The sequence below is a fragment of the Vipera berus genome, assembly GCF_964194415.1.
Source record: "Vipera berus genome assembly, chromosome: W".
Classification (NCBI taxonomy): Eukaryota; Metazoa; Chordata; class Lepidosauria; order Squamata; family Viperidae; genus Vipera; species Vipera berus.
The window spans coordinates 30748810-30773975 of NC_138210.1; the positions used below are offsets into that span (position 1 = coordinate 30748810).

Here is a 25166-nt window from a genome sequence, read left to right on the forward strand (position 1 = left end):
CCAGTGCTCCAGGATCTTTGAAAAATATAGTTCAGTGGTTCTGAGATCACATCTGGCCGTTCCTTCAGAACCTTGGTGTGTAGCCCATCTGGTCCTGGTGATTTGAACTCGTCTAAGGTGGACAGGTGCTCACTTACCATTTTCTTGCCTATCTTAACTTATGTTTCTAATCTGTTTTTTACAGTACTGTTTTTGATAGGTTGGACTGTTTTTTCCCTTTGTGTAAATATGGATGCAAAAACCGAGTTGAGTAGTTCTGATTTCTCCCTGTTGCTTGTCACCTTCTTGCCACTTTCTCCCACTAGTGGACCAATCATTTCCTTAACTTTTTTCTTGTTTTTTACATGTTGAAAGAAGCTTTTTTTGTTATTTTTGACTTTAGTTCATTTTGAGCCTTAGCTTTCCTCACTCCATCTTTGCAGGCTCGGTCTATTTGCTGATATTCTGCCTTAGTTATGTGTCCCTCTTTCCACTTTTTATACTTGTCCTTTTTGTTCAATTTATCAGAGAGATCTTTATGCAGCCATGTTGGTTTCTTTTGAGAGCTGTTATTTTTCTTCTTTGTTGGTATTGTGCTAGACTGGGCTTTTATAATCTCACTTTTCAAAATTTCCCAAGCTTCTTGAGTTGTTTTCCCCTTTAGGATTCTCATCCATTGAAACCTTCCCAGGCTCTAAGTTTGTTGAAATTAGCTCTCTTAAATTCCAACACTCTAATTTGACTATGTTCTATTGCTTGTGCTTGCATAATGTTGAATTCCAATATTGCATGGTCACTCCCCCCAAGGTTCCTGTGGCTTCAACACCTTCTATCATTTCATCTATTTTAGTGAGAATTAAGTCCAATATGGCTGATCCCCTAGTTCCCTTCTCTACTTTTTGGGAGGCAAAGTTGTCTGCTAGGTTTGTCAGGAATCTCTTTGATCTTCCACTTGGTGCAGAGTTTGTCTCCCAGTTGATGTCAGGGTAATTAAAATCCCCCATTACTATTGTGATGTGCTTCCTATATACCTTAGTTAACTGACTAGCAAAAAGTTCATCTATTACCTCTGTTTGGTTAGGTGGCCTATAGTATACACCTATGGCAATGCCATTCCCCCCCTTTTATATTGACCCAAATGCATTCAAGACAGTTTTCATCATTGTTGTGCTCTATTTCTGTACAGATGTAGTTGTTTCTTATATAGAGAGCAACTCCACCTCCTCTTTTATTTGGTCTGTTTCTTTTAAATAATTTAAATCCCTCTAGCTATGTGTTCCATTTGTGGGTTTCATCCCACCAAGTTTCCGTAATGGCAACAATATCATATCTGCCCTCATTTACCTGAATTTCTAATTCACCCTGTTTGTTGCTCATACTCTGTCTGTTCGTGTATAGACATTTGAGTCCTTTATGACTGACCCTGTGTTTACTTTCTACATAAGTTGTGTGGTGCCTGAGTTCCTGTATTTTCTTACCACCTGTTTGATTAGTGCACTTTGTTTGGCACTCACTATTAAAAGCTTGGTTTTGCTTGACAGCTAGGTTGATATTCTTGTCCACACACACACACCTGCTGTGTTTCATGCACTAATAACCCTATAATTTTTAGATTGCCAGGGACAGGAATGTTCTGTATGAATTAACTCACTGTCCCCGTTGTTCAGTCTAAATATTTCTCCAGATAATCTGTGAATTTATTGCCAAGTAACTCAGTTAATACATACAGTAGAATATTCTAGTCATACAACAAACTAAGCCAGAATCAAACAAATACTCTAACATAGTCCTGTGCAATCTCAGCAACTTCAAGATGTACTGCATGTATACTTGTTGGGGAATTCTGAGAATTAGAAGTTCACACTTAGGTTTCTGGGATTGAGAAGCTCTGCCTTAGCCTTTTAAATGAACCAAGCTACTGTTTTTTGTTTTTTTTTCTGATGCCCTCCTCTCTCTTTTTCAGGAAGTTGCTGCTGCTACTGCTGCACAGGGACAGATAATGGAGGGGTTGTGAAATTGGAGATGGGGCCAAAGTTTTCCCCATCCATGTATGAAGTGATGGAAACTTATTTTTTTTCTTTCTTTGGCCCCATTTTTAGCAATCCTAGAGGACATTGTGTTACACTACCTGAGAGGAGTGACTGCTTTGGATAAACACTGGTTCATCTAAAAGCATTAGTAAGAGTATTAGCTCACTTTATAAAGATGGCGAATGTCAAATGCTTATTTTCCTCAGAACCAACCAATTTTATGTTACCTTCTCTTTTTCAGAAGTTATTTCTCAAAGTCACAGCATAATGAAAGAAGCTATGCAACGTATGATCAAAATATTTTTTTTCATCTTGTTCTTTCATTGTTTTCTGAAATAGCTTTAGTTTTTTGTAATAAGTGGTGAGTGAAGTGGCAATATTCCCAATGACTCTTGAATGCCCCCTTTGGAAACAGAAGGCTTTCTTTCCTTTGTGTGCACTCTAGCAGTTTCCAGCTTACATTCCACAAACATATAATTGAATATAGACAACTGTGATAATTTCAGTGTTTTTATGAAGCAATTTCACTGACCCTGTTAGAGTATTTAGTTGCTCCAGAAGAGGGCCTTTCAACCGTTGGTACATGTACCACCTGTGGTACATTGGCACCTGGCAGGTGGTACGCGACCATCCTAGCGAGGGAGGGGAATGAGCTGAACCAGCGGCAGCACCGCAGAAGCCTGAGCAAGATACGTCTGGAGCTGCAGGGCTGTCAGGGCTCAGCAGAAGCACCAGGATCAGCCCCGGGCTCCAGCTGATCAGCGCTACTTCTGATTGGTGCTTCTTCTGATAGGTGCTTCTTCTGATTGGCGCCTCTTCGGGGCTTAGCAGAAATGCCAGGATCAGCGCTGGAAGGGGGTGGGACAGGGGATGAGGCTTTCACGTTCCTCAAATCTGGGGCAAAGCAAAGCAACGGGAAGCAGAAGTTGCCAATTGCCTGGCCGACAGTGGCGGGCTCAGCTTCACTGTTGAAGCGCAAGGCAGAGGCACCCTGAAAATGGACTGGAGGGAAAGCAGAGCAGAAGGGAAATCTGAAACCACCCAAAAAAAACCCCAAACCCATCTCCAGACAGCCTTTTCCCCTCCTTTCTGAACATGAGGATTTGATCCGGAGAAGCCACCGCTGCTGCCTGGCCATCTGCTGAAGGCACTGGGGAAGAGCAGAGCCCCGGGACCTTTGCCGCCTTGGGCTGCCTGGATTTGGGAATGGCTCATGCAGCAGAGAGACCTCTTCCCCTGGGCTTGCAATGGCTCTTCCTGGCCATCCTGATGGTCCCCTTTGACAGGGGAGGGGAGCAGCAAGAGGAGGGGGGCCACCTGCTACAGGGGCTTCAACCTGTACTTCATTTTGGACAAGTAAGTGGCCAGGTGTTGTGGTGGCTGTGTGGGATGAGGCTGGGCTGCACGGGGCACTTTGCTTTGGGAAGGGGTGCAGCAGCCCTGGCAGTTTTTCAAAACTCCACAGCAGTTTTTTCTCTTTGCTTTGGGTGCCAATTTGGACAAAAAATCCCTGGCGGATGCCGTGTTCCTGTTTCCTCCGGAGAAGGTTGAAGGGAAAAGTTTGGCTCCTTTTCTGGTTTCTCTTTTTGCAACATTGCTTTTTTTGGGGGAGGGGAGGGGGAGTTTAGCAAAGAGCAGCTGTCAGCTTTAGCCTGTTTGGTTAGACTTACAAATGCCCATTTCCAAAGTAAATCCCTTGCTGGGCTTCCCTCATGGGATGCAATTCCCGTGGAGCAGCTGTTTTAAGACAGGGGCTGGGAACCTTGGCTCTTTTATGACTTGTGGACTTCAACTCCCAGAATTCCTGAGCCAGCCATGCTGAGGGGAAAGGGAGGTTTCCAAGCTAAGCGATGCTTGTCAGAAGGTTGCAAAAGGGGATCACATGACCCTGGGACACTGTGACCATCATAAATATGAATCAGTTTCCAAGCATCCGAATGTAAATCATGTGATCCTGGGGACACTGAAATGGTCATAAGTGTGAAAAATGGTCATAAGTCACTTTTTTCAGTGCCATTGTAACTTCGAACAGTCACTAAATGAACTGTTGTAAGTCAAGGACTACCTGTACTTTATCACTTTTTTTCTTTTTTTTTTGGTCAAGTATTTGACACCTTGCTAGGCGACTGGTGGTACTCGGATATTGACATATCCTAAAAGTGGTACAGTGGGTGAAAAGTTTGAAAAGCCCTGCTCTAGAAATAAACAACCATGACTGTACCATCATCTCCTCTGGAAATGGGAAAGCCACAGCAGATTCTTTGCCCAGCAGGAGGCAGAAGAGAGTTCAGCCAACCTTATTATTGCCTTCGGGTTTTCCCACCCATAAAGGAAACTTCTACTTGTTCTGTGATTGGCAGAGTTTGCCTACTAATACCATAAAGGGCTCCATCAGTGTACTTCTGTCAGTTAACCATTACTTCCCATAACTTCACATTCTCAAACCTAGCCCACTGCTATGCAACTTCACTCCATACTTGTCTTTCCTCCAAAAGATCAGTTTTAGTACCTAAAACAATAATTGACCCCTGGAAAGAAGGAATGAAACGATCAAAATAGGAAATAAACTCAGTGCTGTAACACTTATTTTGTATCCAAATATAGAATAATCAAAGTATGGGGTGGGGGGGACTGGAATGCCCTCTCCCTTGCAATTTAGATAAAGGTAAAGGTTCCCCCGCACATGCGTGCTAGTCGTTTCCAACTCTATTTAATTTAATTTAGATAGCTTCTACCATTTTAAGTAGTCCATGCCAAATTCAAATAGATCCATGAGCTGAAGATATAATCCATTGGCTGCTTGGCTCATCTCTGTAATATTCAAAATATGTTTTGTTCAATTTTATAATAAGATTTAATCCCATATTTTATTACTGTTACTTGAAGTATTTATCTTGAGTGGCATGGTGGCCTAGTGGTGAAGTCACTCACCTCCCACTTGGAAGGTTTAGAGTTCAATTCTAAGTAGCAGCAAATGTTTCTCTCCTAGGGTGCAAAGAAAAAAACCCCCTGTGAACCCCATGTAGGTGTCAGGAAGGGCATCCAGCCAGTAAATGCTCAGCTCCATCCAGTTGCCCCAACTCTACCCCAAATTAAGGGATTACAGGGTTGTTAAAAAGGGAGGGGTTTTTTATTTAAAATATTACCTCTCCATATATATTTTAAAAACATTTGTTGCTATAAAAGAGGTAACACCTATTTTGTCTCCACTGATTACAATAAAACTACAGTAGAAAAGATTATACTAGCAATAAAATATATTTTAAAATTATAGCCACTATTACTACAGAACAAAATTTAGAAGTGGGCCCAACGTCAAGATACTTGAAAAACACTGTTTTTTTTAAAAAAAGGGACAGAGCCAGACTTACAGTAATTAAGCATGGAGCAGTCCCATTGGATTCAAGAGGTTTCAAATTAATAACTTGGCATCATTAATGTTAATATCTATTTGAAGCATGATTATATCTAGATCTTGCAGAGGGATATGGAACCTATGTGTCAAAAGTGAAAATTTGGCTGGTACATGACTCTTTCTTTTCATGTTGCCATTAGAGAAAGGGGCGGGGAGGATGATGCTTTGGTCTGGGTTAGTTGGAGAAACCAAACCTTTCCAGTTCTTCGGAAGTTTGCCGAGAGAAGGCTGTCTGGAAACTTTTCAAGGACATTCTAGCAGGTGTGAAGAAGATAACAGACAGTTCTCATAACAAAGAGAATTTGTTCACATGAGCTACGTGGACATCTAGGGGGTTGGGATGGGAATGTCATTGTTATATGCTATAGTTAGAGGCCTTGGGATTTTAGAGTTAGTTTTCCTTCACCTATATCAAGCCATGTATTCAATAAACCAGTATGTTTTTCAGCAATGAAAGTAATCCTGGACTTTATTTGGATAGTCGAGCTGGAGGTTGACACTACAGCGAGGGAAAAAATTATTTGATCCCCTGCTGATTTTGTACATTTGCCCACTGACAAAGAAATGATCAGTCTATAATTTTAATGGTAGGTTTATTTTAACAGTGAGAGACAGAATAACAACAAAAAATCCAGAAAAATGCATTTCAAAAAAGTTATAAATTGATTTGCATTTTAATGAGTGAAATAAGTATTTGACCCCTTCGCAAAACATGACTTAGTACTTGGTGGCAAAACCCTTGTTGGCAATCACAGAGTTCAGACGTTTCTTGTAGTTGGCCACCAGGTTTGCACACATCTCAGGAGGGATTTTGTCCCACTCCTCTTTGCAGATCCTCTCCAAGTCATTAAGGATTCGAGGCTGACGTTTGGCAGCTCAAACCTTCAGCTCCCTCCACAGATTTTCTATGGGATTAAGGTCTGGAGACTGGCTAGGCCACTCCAGGACCTTAATGTGCTTCTTCTTGAGCCACTCCTTTGTTGCCTTGGCCATGTGTTTTGGGTCATTGCCATGCTGGAATACCCATCCATGGCCCATTTTCAATGCCCTGGCTGAGGGAAGGAGGTTCTCAACCAAGATTTGACGGTACATGGCCCCGTCTATCATCCCTTTGATGTGGTGAAGTTGTCCTGTCCCCTTAGCAGAAGAACATCCCCAAAGCATAACGTTTCCACCTCCATGTTTGATGGTGTTCTTGGGGTCACAGGCAGCGTTCCTCCTCCTCCAAACACGGCGAGTTGAATTGATGCCAAAGAGCTCGATTTTGGTCTCATCTGACAACAACACTTTCACCCAGTTCTCCTCTGAACCCTTCAGATGTTGATTGGCAAACTTCAGTCGGGCCTGTACATGTGCTTTCTTTAGCAGGGGGACCTTGTGGGCGCTGCAGGATTTCAGTCCTTCATGGCATATTGTGTTACCAATTGTTTTCTTGGTGACTATGGTCCCAGCTGCCTTGAAATCATTGACAAGATCCTCCCGTGTAGTTCTGAGCTGATTCCTCATGATCATTGAAACTTCACAAGGTGAGATCTTGCATGGAGCCCCAGACCGAGGGAGTTTGACAGTTATTTTGTGTTTCTTCCATTTGTGAATAATCGCACCAACTGTTGTCACCTCTCACCAAGCTGCTTGGCGATAGTCTTGTAGCCCATTCCAGACTTGAAACGTTTACAATTTAAGTTTTGGATCTAAAAACTGGAAAATGGTGTTGATGACATCTAGTGGTGAATTATGGCACTACAACTTATTTATGCCTAAAAGAAACCTGGCTCAAAGCCCAGAACTAGATAAGACTTTGGCTGGACTTGGAAGCTTTTATGATTGAGTATTGCAGCTGAGAAAAAAGTAACAGGCTTGGGGACTGCTTATCTGTGTGACAGAGATGACAACAAATATTCTAAATTTGGCCTGTCTGAATTTTGAACATAAATACTGACTTTCAGAACTGTATTGTGGATTTATTTTATTGTAGAAGAAACATGGAACACTTTAGATTATAAATCTTTTTTCCCCCAAGTTTTATTGATTTTTTAATATTTACATATACGTGTATTTGTGAAGCAATACAGTGGTTGGGTAGTCAAAATAACAAATAACAAGATGTAAATAGTTCAGGTTGCATCAACAGAAATTCCCTCTCTGATTCCCTTAGTTATCACATAGTCAAAATAGTCAAGTTAATACATTTCTAGTTGTAACCTAGTCAATTAACAAAATTTTCAATATATTTTCACTAATACATATCAATATCCTGTTTTTAAATTTTATCTAATTGCAATAAAATATTCTAGAATAGCCTATAATATACAAAGGAAAGCTTAATTTTTGGGTAACCCACAATTCCCTATTTCACTAAAGAATAATTCTCTTGTCTACAAAACTTACATTGTTCATTAAAAAACATTCTTATATTTTACCATTAAAGTCAAGTTTTCATCTTAACAAATCACCAATTATTAGAAAGATATTTTTTCTCTTAACCATTCAACAATTATTAAAATACTATCTTTTGTATATAAAATTCTAGATTCTATAATATAGTTCAAAAGTAACAACTAATATATTCTAAAAGTTGTCTTAACCGTACATCAATTGTTAAAATACTATCTTTTGATATATCATTCCAAATTCTATAATATAGTTCAGAATTGTATTCTAAAAGCTTACTTTTCTTTTCCCTTACAGATCTAAAACCTAAATGTAAAATCAGTTATATTTTTTAGAGATTCCCCTTAATCCATTTAAAAGTATTTTTATACTCTATCTTTGTTGTTAGCTGCGAAGTCGTGTCTGACCCATTGTGACCCCATGGACAACGTTCCTCCAGGCCTTCCTGTCCTCTACCATCTTCTGGAGTCCATTTAAGCTCATGCCTACTGCTTCAGTGACTCCATCCAGCCACCTCATTCTCTGTCGTCCCCTTCTTCTATTGCCCTCAATCTTTCCCAGCATTAGGCTCTTCTCCAGTGAGTCCTTCCTTCTCATTAGGTGGCCAAAGTATTTGAGTTTTAGCTTCAGGGTCTGGCCTTCTAAAGAGCAGTCAGGGTTGATCTCCTCTAGGACTGACCGGTTTGATCACCTTGCAGTCTAAGGGACTCGCAGGAGTCTTCTCCAGCACCATAGTTCAAACGCCTCAATTCTTTGGCGCTCAGTCTTTTTTATGGTCCAACTTTCACAGCCATACATTGCAACTGGGAAGACCATAGCCTTGACTATATGCACTTTTGTTGACAGGGTGATGTATCTGCTTTTTAGTGTACTGTCTAGATTTACCATGGCTTTCCTCCACAGGAGAAAGCGTCTTTTAATTTCTTGGCTACAGTCCCCATCTGCAGTGATCTTGGAACTCTATCTTTAGGAATCCCAAAAAAGAAACAAGTTCAGTTTTTTAAATCTAACTCTTGCCTTCCTTTTTGTCCCAATCATGCTTCCCTTTTGGCATCTTTAAATTCTCAAATGTATCTCGCTTTCTTCCTAGACCCCTTATTTATTAGGTAGAAAGTAGTAGCTGGTGTTATTATTGTCATTTGATTAGTTGAATTCTCAATATAGTATATTTGAAGACCTTTAGTGTCTTCACTCTCAGTATTGCTTTCTTCAGGTGCTGTTGCTTTTTGAGTTGTAAGTTTTGTAGTTGTCATTGAAGTTTGGACTTTAAGGTTTTCTGTAGGTTGCATTTGTTGTTCTTTGAAATCTCCTATTTTAGTATTAGTTTCCACTTCTTCTATTTGGTTTTGGATTATCTTTTCCTCATTTAAAGTCAAAATTTGATTTAGTGGCTTTAAGTTGTCAGATTTTTCTTGCAGTTTGGCTTTAATTTGCTCTGTCATTGCCAAGATCGTGTCCAGTATCAGTTTATAGTCAAGTGGTGGAATATATTCATCCATTTCGTTATTGTTTGCAGCTAAATCTTCCATGGAGGCTATTTTAATAAGAGTCAAAGATTATCCACCTCCAAAAGAGTTGTTTTCAGTGCCAGGTGTTCCCACATTTATCTTTAAAAATAATGTCAAGGACAGCTCTATTATTCAGTCAGCTCTCACAACAGAAAAAAGAAATTTACTTGCTGTACCAGGTTTCGCCACAAGATGTCATCAATAACATATAAAATGCAATGTAAAAACTTTCTTTTTTCCAAATTAATATAGAACTTTTGTAGCATTAGTCCAATTTTTTTCTTTAATTCACAGCTTAGAGAGAAAATAGGATACCCTTTGATAAAAGTCAGCTGCAAAAGATAGAACAGACATTTGGATACGTATGTAAGTCTGCCTTCTGGCCAGGGATTTAATTACACAACCATTAAAGGTTTTCATCTCTTTGTTCTGTGGCCTGGAAACTACTTGTTTCCTACATGATTCACTTATCAGGAATGGATTATATTGTCTGTTACACACAACAAACATAGATGTATTTCAGAAAGAAGTGGTAGCAGGGGGTGGGGGTTGTACATATTTTTATTAGCACAGTAACAAATGCAGACTTATAGTCCACAACATACAACCAATCCACTGAGTGACTCCTATTCCACACCTTACAGTTATACAGCTTAAGGTATTTTCCTACAGGATGCTTCAAGTTCAGTTAAAACCTTCATTTTCACAAAGGTAACCTGGTATAGAAAAATGAATCCCCTATTTTGAAATTAATGAAATGGTAGTCTTATAAAAAGATGTGTTAAACCTGAAACTCTAGCACCTTCCCTAGGGAAAAATATTCCCAATAAAACCAAGCTAAAAGAAAAGCAAGTTGCAAGCCCTCTTGCAAGAACTTTTACATAAATGCCAAATATATATACATACCCATAAATTAAGCTATTTTCTTTTTATCTATCTCAAGTAACCAAACACCCTTTCCTACCCTAATCCAATTGTCAGATTAGTTTACATTCTTCTTGGTGCTATATCAGAGCTACTATTGCTGAACTAATGAGTCTTAAAATATGCTATTCCCATTCTAGCTGTCTAGTGTAGCAAGATACCTTAAGTAACAACATCATCATCTCAGGAAATAAAAGACAGAATAAAACCTGTTATAGAAATGCCCTACTTTTTTCAGTTTCTCCCCTTCCCTCTCCTACCCCTTCAAAATCATAAGCAGCTCTTTCCATCACAGATGATTTAACACAAAGGTCTGACAAAAATCCAGTTTATGTTGCATATCTCTTGGTCCACTGTCTAGCCATTCTGTCGTGCTCTGCTCTGTTAGTCATATATTGAGTAGCAATACTTCCAACAAGGGGATCAGCTGCAAAATAAAACAATTTCCAGTTAATTATCCATTTTAGGAGAAGAGAAAAGACACAAAAGACAGAGATCAGATGTGATGAGTACTCCTACAGCATTGCTTTAGTGAAAAAACCTGACATTTTACTTTCAATTTTAGAATTTAAGTACATTTTCTACTTAGGCCAAGGATGGGGAGGGGAACCTGTGGCCCTCTAGATGTTGCTAAAGTGCAAGTCCCAACTTTTATACTTTTCCACTAGAGTTCACAGTGCTTTTTCAACAATAGCCATGTTCGCTGAAACTGCTGGCAATCATAGTTAACACTGTATCTCTGTTAGGCACATGGACATTAAAGACCTACTATAATAATACGACTTGCTGGACAACTCCTGTTTCCATAGATAAAGTATGTTTCTAACAATCCTTTAAAATATCTCACAACAGCCAACTCTCCTGAAGAGATGATAATGGCTTTCACAACACAATATCAGCAGATAGTGCGAACCTGCAAAGATGAAGTCAGGAAAGATAAGGCTCAGAATGAACAAAGACTTGCAACAAAAGTGAAAGATAATTTAAAAAGTTGCTTTCAACATATAAATAACAAGAAAAAAGTCAAGGAAACAGTCAGTCCACTAAAGAGAGAAGATGGCAAGGAAGTAACAGGCAGTAGAGAGAAAGCACAGCTGCTTAACTCATTCTTTGCATCAGTCTTCATGAAAAAGAAACTATGGCCCAAACTACCAAAAACATAATTGTAAAAGACAGACTAGAAATAAAAATTAAAAAAGGAAAAAAAAAAGATAAGAGAACACCTATCTGACCTTGATGAATATAAATCATTGGGACCTGACAGATTACATCACACAGTTTATTTATTTTTTATTTTAATCCCATTTATATCCCGCCCTTCTCTGAAGACTCAGGGCGGCTTACAAGCTTAGCAGTAATTTTAATTTTTTTTAAATTTTAATTCCATTTATATCCCGCCCTTCTCCGAAGACTCAGGGCGGCTTACAAACTTAGCAGTAGCCTTCATTCTATGTATATGCCTGCTTATTAGGGCTTTCACACACCCCCCAAGCGGCATTATTACAAAGTCAGCTTATTGCCCCCAACAATCTGGGTCCTCATTTTACCTACCTCAGAAGGATGGAAGGCTGAGTCAACCTTGAGCCTGGTGGGACGCGAACCTGCACTAATTGCAGGCAGCTGGTGTTACTTAAGGAGGCATTAGCCCACTGCTCCACCAAGGCTCTGTTCTGAAGGAGCTGGCAGATGTTATCTCACAACCATTGTACCATATCTTTCAAAAATCCTGGAACACCAGGGGACTATTGGAGGATTGGAAAGGAGCTGATGTGGTTCCTATCTTCAAAAAAACAAAAACAAACAAACAAACAAAAACCCACCACAGACGCAGGAAACTACAGACCAATCAGCCTGGCATCAATACCTGGAAAGATACTGGAAAAAGATAATAAAGAAACAGATCTGCAAACTAGAAGCCAGCATGGGTTTGTTAAGAACAGATCACGCCAAACCAATCTTATTTCATTCTTTGACAAAGTGACTAAATTAGTAGACCAGCAAAATGCTGTGGACATAGTATATTTAGACTTCAGCAAGGCATTTGACAAAGTAGACCACAACCTTCTTCTTGGTGAACCAGAATGTGGGATAGACAGCATCACCACCAAATGGATTTGTAACTGGCTGACAAGTTGTACTCAACGAGTAGTCCATAATGGTGCTACTTCAGAGGTCCCCAATCTTTTTGGCACCAGGGACCGGTTTCATGGAAGACAATTTTTCTATGGACTGGGGGGGGAGAGAGTGGGGGAGGTTTCAGTATGATTCAAGTGCATTATATTTATTCTAAATTTTCTAAATAAACAAACAAATAAATAATGCACTTTATTTCTATTATTATTACATTGTATTAGATTAGACCAGTGACTTTCTGCTTCTAAGAAAGTGGGAAGGAAAAGAAACAATCCTAAACTCAGCCTTCCAGCAAAACAAAGCAAAGACCCAACATGTTGAGGAAATGCTGAGAAAACTATTCAAAGACAGAGAGAGAGAGAGGTCCAGCAGCCTTGGAAAAGGTGCAAATGAGAGAGGGATTCCCTTGGAGACACAGTGCTTAAGGGGAAATGTAGCTTCTCCCCTTCCCCCTCCCACATTGCAAGCCTGGTAAGAGCGCTCTTGGCTTGCAAACTTGAGAGCTGCATGAAGAAAGGAGCATGAACACACACACACACACACACACACACACAAATACACACACCAAATTAAACCACAAAAAGCAGGCAGGAAATTGCCAAAACATGAGGCACCTGGAGCAGCATCAAAACAAAAGCAAAAAACTAAGCTGTCTTAGAAAAGGTGCAAACAGGAGAGAGATTCCCTTGAAGACGCAGTGCTTAAAGTGAAAGGTAGTTTCTCCTTGCCCCTATTTGCACCCTGAGAAAGCACCCTCACAAACACATACCTTGGGGGGGATCCCCCTCCAATGAGGTTTTGGGGAAGCCCCCGGTTGCATGCTGGGCTGGTGCATGCTTGTCTTGCAAACTTGGAGACTTGTGCGAAGGGAGCATGAGCTCAGCTGGGGTGCCGGGAGGGGGAGAGGAGGAAAGTGAGGAGGAAGAAAATGTAGCAGGAGGAAGAGGAAGCAGGAAGAGGAGGCAGAAGAAGAGATAGCACAAGAAGCAGGAGGAGGAAGGACCTGGAGCTCAGATGTTGCAAGCCAGTTGCAAGCACAGCCTCTGGAGAACCTTTGCACTGAGCAAGACAGCTTCTGCCCTGCCACGCTTCCGCCCCTTGCCAGATCCCTGCAGACTCACAGGATGCCTCCAGCTGTGTGGCCTGGTTCCTAACTGGCCAAGGCCCGGTACCGTTCCGCAGACCAGGGGTTGGGGACCCCTGTGCTACATCTACATGGAGGGAAGTAAGCAGTGGGGTACCACAAGGTTCCCTCTTAGGCCCAGTACTCTTCAATATTTTCATAAATGACTTAAATGAAGGAATTGAAGGGGAACTCATCAAATTTGCAGATGACACTAAGCTGGCAGGAACAGCCAACACCTGAGAAGACAAGCTCAGGATCCAGAAAGATCTTGACAGACTTGAACAATGGACCCTATCCAACACAATTAAATTTAATGTGGAGAAAAGCAAGGTTTTACACCTAGGCAAGAAAAACCAAAGGTACAAGTACAGATTAGATGAAACCTGACTCAAAAACAGTAACTGTGAGAGGGACCCTGGAGTCCTAGTGGATAATCACTTAATCATGAGCCAGCAGTGTGCGGCAGCAGTCAAAAAAGCTAATAAATCCTTGGTTGTATAAACAGAGGCATAGAATCAAAATCACGTGAAGTATTAGTACCACTTTATAAATCCTTAGTAAGACCACACCTGGAATACCACATCCAGTTTTGGTCACTAGATTACAAAAAATATGTTGTGACTTTGGAAAAAGTGCAAAGAAGAGCAACTAAGATGATTAAAGGCCTAGAGACAAAAACATATGAAGAACAGTTGCAGGAAGTGGGTATGGCTAGTCTACAGAAAAGAATGACTAGGGGTGACATGATAGCAGTATTCCAGCATTTGAGGGGCTGCCACAAAGAAGAGGGGGTCAACTTATTTTCCAAAGCACCAGAAGGCAAGACAAGACACAATGGATGGAAACTAAGCAAGGAGAGAAGCAACCTGGTGTTAAGGAAAAACTTCCCAACAGTGAGGACAATTAACCAGTGGAACAGCTTGCCTTCAGAAGTTGTGGGTGCTTCATCACTGGACAGTCACTTGTCTGAAATGGTATAGGGTCTCCTGCTTGAGCAGGGGGTTGGACTAGAATACCTCCAAGGTCCCTTCCATCTGTGTTATGATTGAAAACAATTTCCAAGGCATTGGATATACCATGGAACACAGTGAAGACAGTCATCAACAAGTGTAGAAAATATGGCACAACAGTGACGTTGCCAAGAACCAGATGTCCCTCCAAAATTGATGAAAAAACAAGTGGTCCAAGAAGCCTTTAGCAGCGTTAAAGGAGCAGCAGGAATTTCTGGCAAGTACTGGTTGTGTACTATATGTGACAACAATCTCCTGTATTCTTTATATGTCTGGGCTGTGGGATAGGGTAGCAAGACAGAAGCCTTTTCTTCCAAAGAAAAACATTCATGCCCAGCTACATTTTGTGAAAACCTACATCAAGTCTGACGAAAGCATGTGGGAAAATGTGTTATGGTCTGATGAGACGAAGGTTGAACCTTTTGGGCATAATTCCAAAAACTATGTTTGGCACAAAAACAACACTGTGCATCACCAAAAGTACACTATACCCACGGTGATGCATGGTGGTGGCAGCATTATGCTTTGGGGCTGCTTTTCTTCAGCTGGAAATGGGGCTTTAGTCAATTTTGGCACAAAACCTTCAAGCCTCTGCTAAAATGCTGAAGAAGAATTTCACCTTTCAACATGACAATGACCCAAATCATACCTCCAAATCAACAAAAGAATGGCTTCACCAGAAGACCAAAGTTTTGGAATGGCCCAGCCAGAGCCTGGACCTGAATCCAATTGAAAATCTATGGGGTGACCTGAAGGGGGCTGTGCATAGGAGATGCCCTTGCAATCTGACAGATTTGGAGTGCTTTTGCAAGGAAGAGTGGGCAAAGATTCCCAAGGCAAGTTGTGCCATGCTGACTCCTACCCCAAAAGACTGAATGCTGTCATAAAATCAAAAGGTGCTTCAACAAAGTATCAGTTTAAGGGTGGGCATCTTTGTGTAGCCACATTTTAGGGGTTTTTGTCCCTTAGAAGAATTCAGTTTGTTTTTCCAATTGTACAGCTCATATGTTATATTAAAGGTGGAAAAAATTCTGAAGTGATTTATCTTGGTCTGATTTTTTAACATCTCAAAAACCTAGCATTTGAACAGGGGCGTGTAGTCTTTTTATATCCACTGTAATGTGGCATGGTCATATGATGTCATGCTTTACAATCATGTCACTCAGTAATGGAATTGCTAGTCCTAATTACCATCATTAAATGAGGACTGCTTACATACAATAGATTTGAGACATACTTGCTTTTGTTTTCCTTGTGTACTGTGTTTTGGAAATGAGTCCTTAGCAAGAAGCAGCCAGGACAGTGCAGTAAAGCCTATGGGTTGACAGAATAGCCTAAAATAAGGCTGGACAAGGAAAAGGTAGCCTGAGCAGCGAATGCCTTCTGCAGTGATGATAGAGAGACCTATAGAAAAACAGCTATAATGCAGTTTTGCTGCAACACTTCTAATTAAAAGAATATATTTCAAATTCTGCACAAAAATATGAGGTTGTTTGGAGCTAAAAAGCTCTGTTGCCCCCTCCTACTCAATATGTCCTTAAAAAACCAAAAGAGTAATGTCTATGGAGATTCTCAGTCATCCAGGTCATGGTTGTCCCAAAGGTGCTTTTTTTTCAAAAGGCAACTGGACTTTGTTTTTCTTTGAAGATGTTTCGTTTTCAAACCAGTGGTCCTCTCTGTCCAGAATGTGGACTTTACTGTCTTCAAAAGAGTGACCTTTGTCTTTCAAATGCAGATGGACCGCTGAATCGTGTCCTGATGGGTTTGTTCGTCTATGTTGTGCCATGCATTTGTGAAGTGGTTGTTTTGTTTCTCCAGTGTACAGGTCTGCACATGTCTCACTGCATTGTACTGCATATATCACATTGCTCAGTTTGTGTCTGGGTGTTTTATCCTTGGGGTGGACAAGCTTCTGCCTTAATGTATTCTTGAAAGAGGGGCCAAAGAGGCCATCTACATTAAGATTGAACAGCCCTGACTTCCGGTTTGCCGACAGCTGTAAATGGACGCCTGGAGGACGGCTCCTGTCTTCCACGTCCAGATTCACATCGCTGGGGGGTCCTAAAAGGACCGAAGAGTCGCCCTGGATGGGTGTCCAGACAGAAGGGGCTTTTGCAGAAACACGGGGGTGCAGCAACCCCCTCGTTAGTGCCTGCATTCCCTTTGTACCAGTGGACAAAAGACTGACCATAGGAATATGGCCAGCTCCTAGGCTGCAGACAGCCGAAGTCAAATCTACCATCAGGCAACATTAAAACAGCATGGAAGAGACGAGGGTAAGATTCCTCTCTTGTACCTTAATCATCTTCCTTTCACCTAATTAAGCTGCTAAGTACTTTCCCCCCTGTGGAGAGGGAGGGGGAATTTAACCCTCCCTTCAGAAGGCGGCAAACAAACTCGGGTTTTTTTGGAAACAAAAGAACGTTTAAGAAAGAAATAACAAAAGAAAAGAACTCTTAAAGTACTTGGGGGACACTCAGTGGCTAAATTTGAAATTGCAATTCTGACTTTCTCTTTAAAAAAAAAACCAAAGAAAATATTTAAGAAAATAAGATAAAGAGTAACCTTGAACATCAGATGTGAAAGCTTACAATGGGAGAGTTTCAAAAACAAATTCATGCTCTGTGGGAAATATCTTACCAAACTTATCACCTCCTTTCTACAGCTGGCGATGAAATAAGAGCTTTTGGAAAAGAATTAGAAAGCATCTCGATGAAACAAACTCAAATTCAAACTGTGACTACAACTAATATTTTACTGGGACAGAACTTAACAGAAGAAATTGAACAATTAAATACATCGGCAGAAGAATTAAACAGTCAACAAATACAGGTTTTTGAAGATGGTGATGGAGAAAATATGGAAGGAAGTTTATTTGGACCAGGACAATTGTACCAAGAGGTGAAAATAATAAGATTTGGTGCTGTTGGCAGACTCTAATTCTTCAAAGGTGGAGACTGGGGGTCCACTTCAATATGATATACTGTAGTAATACAAGAATGCTTTGATGACCCTGAGGCAAAGAAGCGTAAAATGACATGGCAAAGGAAGAAAGCAAGAATAAGATTGAAGAAATATGAACATTTTTAAGAGGCCAAATAGATAATATTAAAATAGACAGGATGGTACTGGGATTACGAGAATGTTTTGATGAGTAGATAAAAATATTGATTAATAAAATAAAAACAAAAATAAAAAACAAAATACAAATGTATGAATATTAACATTGAAATATTGAGTTTTTCTAAATGATATGGGTTAAGATGTATATATGCTAAGAATGATAGAATGTAACTAATATATTTGGATGCAGAGACATGAAGGATGTATTGAATGTTAAAATGGAACAAATTTTGGTAAATTTTTTAATATGTGGAAACTATAAATGAGAAACAAGAATATTTTATTGTCCTCCTCTTTTCTTTTTCTTTTTTCTTTCTTTTTTTCTTTTTTTCTCCTCCTTGTGATTTGTATCTTAATGACTACTATTTTAAATATTGTATAATTGATATAGATATGGAAATGAGATAAATGAGAACTGGACTTCATTACTAGGTATTGAAGAGAATTGTATAAAGGAAAAAGAGGTTTTTTAGTAATATGAAATTGATAAATCTTAAACGTTTCAATTTCAATATCAATGTAAAATTAAAGCTAGAAAAAATAGATAAGGTGTTTGATGTTTTAAAGATGGAATGTTAAAATATGAAATATACTAAAAGATTGATGGATATATATTCAAAAAAATAAATAAAATAAACTATTAAATGATTGATGGATAGCAATAAGAAATATGTTAATTTCGATAAGAGATAGTATATATCGAAGAAAAAAGAGAGAGGAAGTATTGGTTATAATAATGTGGAGATTTGTAATAATATGTATTTGTTTGAAATGGAACTATTGTAACTCGGACACCACGTTGCTTTTTAAAGATATCATTGTAAATATTGGAAAACTAATAAAATATTATATATATAAAAAAGATTGAACAGCCCTCTCTCAACAGAGGGGGAGGGATACGACACCACCTGTCTCCTGTTTACAACAGTCCTTTCAGCAGTTCCAAGAAGGTTCCACACCCATTTGTACTATTTAGGTGACCCTGAGAGCACAGATAAACCTCCAAGTGGCCTCAATGACTCTCAGAGAGAGTGCTAATGACCAGATGACTGCAAAGAATATAAATCCTTCCATTCTCCACCAGTCAGAACTGAAGAGAAGCTTCTTGGATGAGAAGCGAAATGTCTTCAAGGAAAAACAAAGTCCCGTTGTCTTTTGAAAAATGCACCTTTGAGACCCAAAAGAGTACAATGTGAGAGGGTAGCCAATCTTGCAGGAGATATTCCTGTATTAGTTAGTAGAAATCAATGTGAAAAATCCCAATGACTTTACTGTAATTAACCCTGTATCAAATATGGGCAAACAAGGAAATGGGAGTACCATTCAATCTCTGTGACAGATCCTGTTTCTGTCTTCCCCATCCCTCCTTTTGGCCCAACTTACCAGGATTGCAATCTGTGAGAAGTGAGCAAATTGAAAGAAGAACTTTAGAAATAGTTAATGCTGGACTCCAGTTGTCCTTTAATATATCCAGACAGATCACTCCTTGGCTGTTAATGTTGCAGTGATAGATTCTTGTTCGAAAGGTAACCTATATGAGAAAAGACAGAAACACATAAGGAATTTGTGTTTATCCTCGGCTCTGAAGCAAGAGAGTTGTAAGTATATTCTGTCTTTTCAGATAGGCCTCCAGCATTTACCTACAACAGAAATTAAATACTGAATTTGTCTAAGCATATTTACAAACAGCTTCCAATTTCTGATAAATTACTGATCTGCCATGAGACAACTTTCTATGATTTCTGGTTCTGCCATAGCTTTTGACCAAACGCTGTTCTCCCTTAATTCCAAAATACCAATAATTGCTTATTAATTACATAATTTGAAGGCTTTTCTAGTTTACAATAATAATTTTAAAAATTCTTAAATGTTACCTGAGCTGAATCAGTCAATACTGTTAAAATTTTGCTACATTTGATTTTCACTCAAAGGGATTAACATTAGTTTTATTAATGATGTCTACTACATTAATACATGTTCTCTGATCTCATAGAAAAGAACTAAAATTTCACTTTCTAATTGTCAACAGCAAGCAATATTTCATGAAGGAAAATCTTGCTCAAATTTTGTTTTTGCAATATTTTTAATGACAGTAGATTGGTTACAGAGGCTGATTTAACCTTGTAGAAACTTACTTTGTCTATCTCTATTTTCCCAATTCATGAATCTGTGCTAGTAACTTATGAATGTTACACCAACTAATGTAATTATATTTTAGGTTTTAATTTCATATATGCTAAATTCTATTCTAAAAAGTATTAGTTGTATTTCCTTTTCAACTAGCCATTATACAAGAATAAAACTGACCATTTCAATTTACAGTGAACCACTGCTATCATGTGTACAATTGTCTGCATTACATGAGAATTAAACAGCCTTAACAGGGGTGAGGAAATTTACTGCAGCATTAATCTATGCTAATTTTCTTCTCAACTTTAGGCAGAATAACTTATACAACATCTGCTTTCTAAAGACAGGTACTTTATTAAGAGGTAGAAATTAGTAATCTTTTGCTACAAGTACTGATTAGGAGAACATTTCTTGTTACATTCCTGATCCAGTGAAGAGGAATTGTCTTGGGTTGCATATAAAATATAATAATGTCTATAAATATAATAAGCTTCCTTTATTTTTTACTTTTTATTATCTTGTGGGACCACATTACTAGCTATCAAGGGCCACATGCGGTCTGTGGGCTGCGGGTTGGACTTGCCTGATTTAAACTATAGTAATACTGAAATATCTCAGGTACAATCAATGCACAATGCTGACACTTATATTGATAATAACCGGCCACCCAATTTATTATACCCATAGAGAAGCCACCAAATGGATTCGTAACTGGCTGACCAACCGCACTCAACGTGTAGTCCTCAATGGAACTGCATCTAAATGGAGGGCAGTATGCAGTGGGGTACCCCATGGCTCTGTCTTATGCCCAGTACTCTTCAATATCTTCATCAATGATTTAGATGAAGGGATAGAAGGGGAACTCATCAAATTTGCAGATGACATCAAACTGGCAGGAATAGCCAACACTCCAGAAGATAGGTGTCGAAGCCACAGGAACCTTGTGGGGAAGTGCAATATTGGAATTCAACATTCTGGAGGCACAAGCAATAGAACACAGCCAAACTAGAGTCTTGGACTTTAAAAGAGCTAATTTCAATAAACTTAGAGAGACCATGGGAAGAATTCCATGGATGAGAATCCTAAAGGGGAAAACAACTCAAGAAGCTTGGGAAATTTTGAAAAGTGAGATAATAAAGGCCCAGTCTAGCACAATACCAACAAAGTAGAAAAACAACAGCTCTCAAAAGAAACCAGCATGGCTGCATAAAGAACTCTATGATAAATTGAAAGATAAAAAGGACAAGTATAAGAATTGGAAAGAGGGGCACATAACTAAGTCAGAATATCAGCAAATAGCCCGTGCCTGCAAAGATGAAGTGAGGAAAGCTAAGGCTCAAAATGAACTAAGGCTTGCGACTAAAGACAAAAATAACAAAAAATGCTTCTTTCAACATATAAAAAACAAGAAAAAAATTAAGGAAATGATTGGTCCATTAGTGGGGGAAAGTGGCAAGAAGGTGACAAGCAACAGGGAGAAAGCAGAACTGTTTAACTCGTTTTTTGCATCTGTCTTTACACAAAGGGAAAAAACAGACCAACCTACCAAAACCAGTGCCATAAAAAACAGAATAGAAACGCAAGTTAAGATAGGCAAAAAAATAGTAAGTGAACACCTGTCCAGCCTAGACGAGTTCAAATCACCAGGACCAGATGGATTACACCCCAAAGTTCTCAAGGAACTGGCAGACGTGAACTCAGAACCACTGAGCTATATTTTTCATAGATCCTGGAGCACTGGGGAACTACCAGAGGACTGGAAGAGAGCTGATGTAGTTCCCATATTGAAAAAAGGGAAAAAATAGATCCAGGAAACTACAGACCTATCAGCCTGACCTCAATACCTGGGAAGATTCTGGAAAAGATAATCAAACAACAAATCAGTGAACACCTTGATGCAAACAAAGTCATCACTAAAAGTCAACATGGGTTTGTCAAAAACAGATCATGCCAGACAAATCTTATTACCGTATATACTTGAGTATAAGCCGAATTTTTCAGCCCACTTTTTGGGCTGAAAAAATCCACTTCGGCTTATACTCCAGTGAACAAAAAAAAAAGAACTTACCGAGGACTTGCGCGCGGCCGAGGCTTCGGTGCTTCCGGGATCGCGCGCATCTCTCCCAAGCCGCCGCCGTCCGGAGACCTGCCGAAGTTTGGGGAGGTTTGGGGAGGTGCGCGCGCACCTCCCCAAACCTCCCCAAACGTCGGCAGGTCTCTGGACCTCCGCGCCCTGCCTGCCTGCTTCTTTCCGCTGCCTGGCTGCCCTACGATGTAACCCGCTTCATGATAGAGTGCGACGCCTGCAAGGACTGGTTTCATGGCAGGTAACACAAAGCGGTCATTCTCGCCTTTCCCTCCCCCCCTCGCCCGCCCGCTCGCTTTTTTTTTCCTCTCAAGCATCACTGGACTGGGCCAGGGAAATCAGAGAGAAGCTGGGCGTGCAGCGTCACGGCGACGGCTGGAAGCCTCGCCCAGCTAGAGACAGAGAGGAAGGAGGGAGGGAGGGAGGGAGGGAGGGCGCGCGCAGGCAGAGAGGGTTTGGTCAGGGTGGCGGCGGCGGCGGACACGGGGAGCTGAGGCGCCGTCCGGTAGGTAGAGGCCGTTATGGGAAGGAGGCGGGAGAAGGGACGTGTGGGGGAAGTACGGGGGCCGTGTAAACGGAGTACGTGCGGCGCCGCGCGGGTCTGATAGAACTGGGCCGGCAACGGGTGCTTGTGAAGCGGCTGAGGGCTGGCTAGGAAGGGGGCGGCGGCGGCGGCGCTGGCGTTTTGCGGGTGGGACAAGGCTCTCGAGAGAGAACATGGTGGAGGCGGAACCGACCCCGCCGCTCCCTGCAGGGGAGAGAAGCCGGGCAAGCGCTGCTCCAGTCCTCGCTCTTCTTCCCTCTCCCGATTTTGCCTTCCTCTCCAAGATAAGTTCGAGCGGTAGGGGAAAGTTAGAGTCCCTTTCTGAGGCCGCCCCTTACTTGGGATTGTTGGGCGAGAAGGCGACGTGGGCATGGAGGAGGAAGTAAGTCGCACTTTACTCGTCACTGCGGGGCGGGGAGAAAAAAAGTTCTTGCCGGCCGGACTTGGATGGCGGCAGCGGCATCAGCTGGGAGCCGCAGCCCCGCCTAGTCCGGCTGAGCTGAACCAGCTCAACACAAAGCGATCGGGCCTTTCCTCCCCCCCTTTCCCTCCCCCCTCCCGCTCTAGGGCAGAGATCCCCTTCCTATCGCTCGGGGCCTTTCGTCTCTTTGGCTTGCCAGGGCTGGAGCGGCGAGAGCGAGCGGCAGAGGAGAGATGGTGGGCTTTCCTTTCCTTTCCTTTCCTTTCCTTTCCTTTCCTTTCCTTTCCTTTCCTTTCCTTTCCTTTCCTTTCCTTTCCTTTCCTTTCCTTTCCTTCCCTTCCCTTCCCTTCCCTTCCCTTCCCTTTCCGTTAGAGAGCTACCTTCGTGATTACAATGTGGAGTGGCCGACTGAGGCTGAAAGCACATTAGGTAGCACTTGAGACATGCAGGCAAATCCTGCTAAAGGGCTTTTCCCCCCCACTGGATCCGCGCTCCGCAAGCCTCTGCCGCCGGCGGAGGGTGGATCCGCGCTCCGCAAGCCTCTGCCGGTGGCAGGGCGTGGATCCAGCCGGCGGCAGAGGCTTGCGGAGCGCAGATCCACCCTCCGCCGGCATGCAGGCAAATCCTGCTAAAGGGCTTTTCCCCCCCACTGGATCCGCGCTCCGCAAGCCTCTGCCGCCGGCGGAGGGTGGATCCGCGCTCCGCAAGCCTCTGCCGGCGGCAGGGCGCGGATCCAGCCGGCGGCAGAGGCTTGCGGAGCGCGGATCCACCCTCCGCCGGCATGCAGGCAAATCCTGCTAAAGGGCTTTTCCCCCCCACTGGATCCGCGCTCCGCAAGCCTCTGCCGCCGGCGGAGGGTGGATCCGCGCTCCGCAAGCCTCTGCCGGCGGCAGGGCGTGGATCCAGCCGGCGGCAGAGGCTTGCGGAGCGCGGATCCACCCTCCGCCGGCATGCAGGCAAATCCTGCTAAAGGGCTTTTCCCCCCCACTGGATCCGCGCTCCGCAAGCCTCTGCCGGCGGCAGGGCGCGGATCCAGCCGGCGGCAGAGGCTTGCGGAGCGCGGATCCACCCTCCGCCGGCATGCAGGCAAATCCTGCTAAAGGACTTTTCCCCCCCACTGGATCCGCGCTCCGCAAGCCTCTGCCAGTGGCAGGGCGCGGATCCAGCCGGCGGCAGAGGCTTGTGGAGCACGGATCCAGCCTCCGCCGGCATGCAGGCAAATCCTGCTAAAGGGCTTTTCCCCCCCACTGGATCTGCGCTCCGCAAGCCTCTGCCGCCGGCTGGATCCGCGCTCCGCAAGCCTCTGCCGCCGGCGGAGGCTGGAACCGCCGGCGGCAGAGGCTTGCGGCAGAGGCTTGCGGAGCGCGGATCCAGCCGCCGGCGACAGAGGCTCGATCCGCCGTTCTGCAAGCCTCCGCCACCGGTTAATACCCTGTATTCAGCTCTGGGAAGTGGGGGGAAGGGGGAGAGAGGGGGAGTTTGGGAGGAGGGGGAGGGGGAGCTCCACGGTGCAAAAATAAAGCCCTGCCGCTCTTCGCGTTGCTTGCCCGACTGGCTGTCATGGGACCGCACGGATCGCCTCGCTCCCACCGGCAGCTGATTCCTTCGAGTTTGGTCTCGAGCGATTTTGCATTTTCTCCAGTGCTGAAAGCCACTCGGCGGATCCCAGCCTCGGCTTATACTTGAGTCAAGAACTTTTCCCAGTTTTGGGGGGTAAAATTAGGGGTCTCGGCTTATACTCGAGTCGGCTTATACTCAAGTATATACGGTACATTCTTTGACCAAGTGACAAAATTAATGGACCAGAGGAATGCTGTAGATATAATTTACTTGGACTTCAGTAAGGCATTTGATAAAGTAGATCACAACCTACTACTTGATAAGATAGAAAAATGTGGGTTAGATAGCATCACCACCAGATGGATTCGTAGCTGGCTGACAGGCCGTACTCAGCGTGTGGTCCTCAATGGAACTGCATCTACATGGAAGGAAGTGTGTAGTGGGGTGCCCCAGGGCTCTGTTCTGGGCCCAGTGTTCTTCAATATCTTCATTAACAATTTGGATGAGGGGATAGATGGGGAACTCATCAAATTTGCAGACGACACCAAGCTGGCAGGAAAAGCCAATACTCCAGAAGATAGGCTTAAAATACAGAAGGATCTGGACAGACTTGAACACTGGGCACTATCTAACAAAAAGAAATTCAATGGTGAAAAAAGTAAGGTTCTACATTTAGGCAGGAAAAATTAAATGCACAGGTATAGTTTAGGTGGTACCTTGCTCAATAGTAGTAACTGTGAGAGGGATCTCGGAGTCCTAGTAGACAATCACTTCAATATGAGCCAG

General features: G+C 42.1%; 1 long non-coding RNA gene across 1 annotated transcript in view; it reads right to left on the reverse strand.

Moving 5' to 3' along the window:
- Positions 1 to 10557: 10557 nt before the first annotated feature.
- The window catches only part of LOC308676145, a 38260-nt gene continuing 23651 nt past the window's right edge, over positions 10558 to 25166 (reverse strand). Inside the window, exons 2-3 of the long non-coding RNA XR_014028274.1 lie at positions 19023 to 19170; positions 10558 to 10674 (exon numbers count right to left, since the gene is read on the reverse strand). This is a non-coding gene — a long non-coding RNA (uncharacterized lncRNA). The remainder of the gene's footprint in view (positions 10675 to 19022; positions 19171 to 25166) is intronic.